Genomic DNA, 5,372 nt, shown 5'->3' with positions numbered 1-5,372 from the left:
TGTTTTAGCCATCAAGCACACATGTGCAACARCTTCAGTTTCTTCTTCTTCGTCAGTCAAATTCAACCAGTGTTCATCCACAGCCATAAGAGCTTTGTCGGCATCTCTTTGTTTGGATAGAAGAAATTTATTCTTGTAGTAGTCGGTATCWCGATTTACCGGCTTCCTACAATTTATAGCAAAGTGGCCTAGCTTACCACAGTTATAACACTTTGTGTTCTCATCAGCTGCACATTTGATAAAATTCTTCTTTTTCTTCCTTCTTTTTCTCATATTTCTTCTCGAATCTCTTTTCTTCATATTTCTTCTTCTCGCCAAACTTGTCTTTGTATTCATATTTTGAGCATGACGAGAATCTCTGATTGTTCGAGTGTGGCCTTTTTGAGAACTTCTTCTGAAATGCTTTAGTCAGCATTGTCATTGCCTGTTTGATCTCTGACATTTTAGAATCTGAATCGGAGCTGTTACTGTCTTCTATTTCAGACTCACTTGACTGACTAACTTATTTTACTTGCTTTCCAGATCTGCTTTTTTATTTCTTTTCCTTTCTCTCAGATACAAGAGCCAAAGGATCAGCAACTTCTTTTTCTTTCTTCTTAGCATTTCGGATTTCCAAAACATCTTGCTCATTTTGTTTCAGAGTTTCATAGATTTCATGAAAATCTATATCAGATAACTGTTTATTGAATCTGATATGATTGGCAAATGGTTTCCACTTTGACTAGAGATTGTTAAGAAACTTAACATTAATCTCTATTGTAGTTTTAGAAATTCCATTCTTTGTCAGTTCATTTAGCAGTCTGGCAAGCCTATTGTAAACATCATCAAGACTTTCACCTTCTTTAGCCTTGAATTCTTCATAGGCTGAAATACAGTTAGTGATTTTCAGCTGAGTTCCCACTTTCGAACCCATTATCATCTTTTCGATTTGAATCCACATGCTGTGACTTGATGATTTATGACTGTCAATACTGGTGTAAATATCATTAGTCAGTGCATGCATCATATAAGACTTGCAGAACACATCAGCATGGGCTCTCTCTTTTTCTTCAGATGAATATTGATGCTTCAGTTTAGGAACCCTCTGTGTAGGTATGCCTGCTACTAAATCAGCATCTACCTCTAGGAAGAATTCAACAGGACCTTCCATTAAAGATTTCATTATTAGATCTCCTTCTTTCATTCTCTCAATAAAATTCAGGAATCTATCTCTCCACTGATTGTAATCACCACGAAATAGAACAGGTGACTTGGTATCAGTACCAATAGTCATTGCTTCTCGTGAGCTCATCGTATCATTTTGTATGAAATAGGATCAACTGCAGTTCAAAGTTTGAATTAAAGGATCAGTTTAAAAATATATCTGATAATATCTAAACAAAACTTCACACACATTCAACACTTAGAACAATTTATGCACAAACACTTATCCGGATTAGTAATCCGGTCAAGCTTATCCGGATTGAAAGTCCGGTCAACAAAGAATATTCAAGTTATCCGGATTAGAAGTTCGGACAACAAGTAAGCTCAAATCGCCCAAAACACTTAACCAGATTTTAACAAAAGAATGCAAAATTTAAACGGATTATGCAAAATGAAATACGGATAAGGCACAAAATTCAATTTGATTTAAAATTCTCAAATCGGAGGTTTTCAACACTTAGTCAAAATTCCAAAATGAAAATCGGACGTAAAAAGTCAACAAGTCAAGGTCAACTAAATCAACAAGTCAAAGTACGTATAAGTCCTCTTAAAACAAATCGATGAAAAGTCAAAGAAATAAATCGATGAAAAGTCAAAGAAATAAATCGATCAAAAAGTCAATATCCAATCAATCACCAAAGAATGTACGATAAAAAAATATAAATCGCTCAAGTAGACAAATTCACTAAGTCTTACCAAGCGGATTCTTCAAATCGCTTATTAAATCGCACAAACCTTCAATGACTTACCAGTCGGATTGTGTAAATCATCCACTAATCCGTTCAAGTTACTAAAGACTTACTAGCCAGATTGTTTAAATCGCACACTAATCCGTTCAAGTTATCAACGGTTTACCAGACGGATTGCTAAATCGCTCAATGATCCGCACAAGTGTTGTCCGGATAAACCGATGTCAAACAACTCGAAATTCAGACGGATGTTAAATCGCACAAGAATTAAGCGGATAACACCCTAAATCGCACAAGCTTTAAGCGGACTAATATTCAAACAAAAACACAAAATTTCACACTTTTTTTACCAAAATTTTGGATCAAAACATGAAAAATTATAAGTTTTGAAGAACATTTTCCAGAATACGAAAAATCAATTTTCGACTAAAACTGGTTTAAAACTTGCTTAAAATAAAAAATAGTGTGAATCAAAATTGTTCGAAATACAAAAACGAATCTGGCGATGTAAATCTTTACAAATAATACTCAAAAAATAACCGATTTAGGCTCAAAAACCCAATCTGGACGAAGAACACTCAAGAACAGTGATGAACATCTTTGACCTAGATCGATGAATCTTCAAAAATTCGTGAAAAATTATGCAAAATTTGTTCAATCCTCTAATCAAAACTGCTACAGTATGCTCTGATACCAATTGTGAAGTCCAAAAATCATACAAACATCATACGATCTTCAAAAATTATGATGAACAGAATAGTAGAAAGAATATCTTCAAAGAATGATTTGATTGAGAGAGAAAAAATTATAGCTGAAAATTCTTGATTACAATTTGCTAATCACTTGTTAATGACAATTACAAGGAAAATACTATTTATACTAGGAAATAGTAAAAGTACACTATTACAAAGTAAAACTATTCTAAGGAGAAACTTGAATACAACTTTAACGCTCTAACTCAAACCCAACATTAATTATCATGCATATTATCACGAGATTTCAAATAATTATCACGTATGAATTACCTCAACCCAGGTTGTCTGAAACCTGGTTATAACAATATAAGATCTTCACATTCTGTTCCTCTCTCAAACAATGTAGCACAAGAATAATCTTCACTAATAATCTTCAGTCACACTCCTTTGAGTCTTTTGCCGATTCCCAATCTTTATCTCATACTCCCCTTTGATCTTTATAACATACTCCTCTTATATCATTCAGAAACGATTATTTCATTCATTATTTCATATTCACCCTTATGTTGAAATGAGAATCATTAGCATCATACACCAGAATGAATGAAATTTTCAGCGAGAGCCATGAAATCATAAAATTGTAAGCAGATCTTTTCAAATCCACTTGTATAGTCTTTTCAGATTAAGAAGATGGGAAAGTAACTAATTTCAACTTATGAAATTGTTTTCAATCTTATAAAAAGATTGGCCTGTGAATATAACAAATATATTCAGTACAACGAATGTACTTCATATATGAGACTTTTTGAGGTTCATCTCACCAGGATTTCCGTTCAATCATTGATATCTTATAAAAAGTATACATATGAATGTTGCGGAAAAATGACAAATAAAATGCAAAATATGTGTAGTGTAGAAAGATAAAGCAACAGATGCTTCTGTTTAGGCTCAAAAAGATAAATCGTGTGGACTACACAAATTTATCTGACTCAATTCGTGATCAAAAAGACTTGAAGGGAGGACATATATCCTTCCTTTTCAATATCAACTTTCTCCGAGAAACTGATAGATTGTGAGTTACATGCCCTAAATGTTATTGAAACACTTATCTGTTAAGAGATAAATAGTAGCTGGTGGGGTTGTGGCAAGAATTGGTCTGGGCTTTGCCTTTTTCAATATTAGTCTCGAAAGAATTGAGAACTAATAGATTTCATGGTACGCCCGGAATTTAGAGGTTTAGAACAGGATTATTGTAATCTTTTAATCCCGACACAACTCTCGTTAATTCTTTTGGCTCACAACAACTATCCCTCTCTTTTTCATTTAAAGCTCTGCACACAAACCCTTGTAGAGTTTAAACTCACTCAAATATGGTTGTCCTATTGGGTAGGTTTGTTGGTTCTGACATTCCATAGAGGTATTTTTGTGAAGAACTCAATCCCTCTTAAAATAACAGTATGCTCAAATTGATCACAAATAATTGATCAAAAATATTATTACTATAAAGCACAATGATCAGATAAAAAATTGATCAAAATATGTAGTTTTGAAGCACAATCAATCAAGGAGTGATATGTAAAATCAGAATATTCAGAATGTGAGAGAAATGAGTGAAGATATGTAAGTACAAGTTTACAGATTCTGATATTCAAAGAATAATGGAATGTGTATCAATCAAAGTAACAAAAATATCAGAGAAAAATAACTTTGATTACAAACGAGTGTATTATCATCGAAAATGATTATTATTTAAGAGACTTGATAATAACAGTTTGAAGAATAGTTGAAAAAGATATTGGAGTTATGTATGATGAGAAATTACGCAAGTAAAATCTCAGGAAATACCTGCTCAGAAAAAATACTCATTTTCACAAAAACAATTCACTTTCCGAAAACATTTATTAAAATTTCTAGAGACTCCCCCTAAAAAATAGATTTGAGTAATGTTTCAATACATCTCAAAATAATAATAAAAAATGGAAACATTTTTAGCATGGGTCCTAAACTGATGTATTTAGAAACCATATTGTTTCAGTGCGGGTCCTGAAATGATTTATTCAGAAGCCTCATTTGGACAAATTACAAACTCCCCCTGAATTTGTGCATCATAAACATGATTCTCTGATCAGCGCAATAATGATATACCTGCAAAATCAGATCAAACAAATTTTGGTACCCAGACGAACTTGAGTCCTTCTTTGTTAGTATCAGGTTATGAGATATTGTAACTGCCAAACCATCTATTCTTATTAGATGTTTTCTTCTTAGTACTTTTAACAGGTTGATCATATATACAGTAAGATCCATACCAATTATTATCATACCTGTTATGATTCTTCCAGCTCTTCTGATATTTGTTGTCTCCATACCAACTGTTGTACCGTTTCCTATTGACAAAATCAGTTGTTTTGCATGTGGAGCACATGATCCTTCTCTTGCTAAGATTTATTAGATCATTAGTAGATCTCACAACACAAGGAAGAATAGAGTTAGTAACAATAGTGTTAGGACCAGTAAACTCAGTTTTGATATTAACCAAATACTCTGGACGATCTTTAAGAACAATAACAGTGCAGCGGAAACAGTATAAGAACAAACAGAGTAATTAATTAAGAACACACAGTTTGATATGAAGAAGATGAACTCGAGAGAATAGCTTCAAATGATTTTCAATTGATTGAAAATATTGACAATTACAATTCGGAAGCACACTGAATTACAAAGWCCTAGCTGCTATTTATACTAGTTCCTAACGGCTTTTCTGATATGACCTAGACGTGTGAAA

This window comes from Cynara cardunculus, assembly GCF_001531365.2.
Source record: "Cynara cardunculus var. scolymus isolate 2C chromosome LG 10, CcrdV1, whole genome shotgun sequence".
Classification (NCBI taxonomy): Eukaryota; Viridiplantae; Streptophyta; class Magnoliopsida; order Asterales; family Asteraceae; genus Cynara; species Cynara cardunculus.
The sequence above is the reverse complement of the archived record's forward strand: the minus strand, read 5'-3'. Positions refer to the sequence as shown.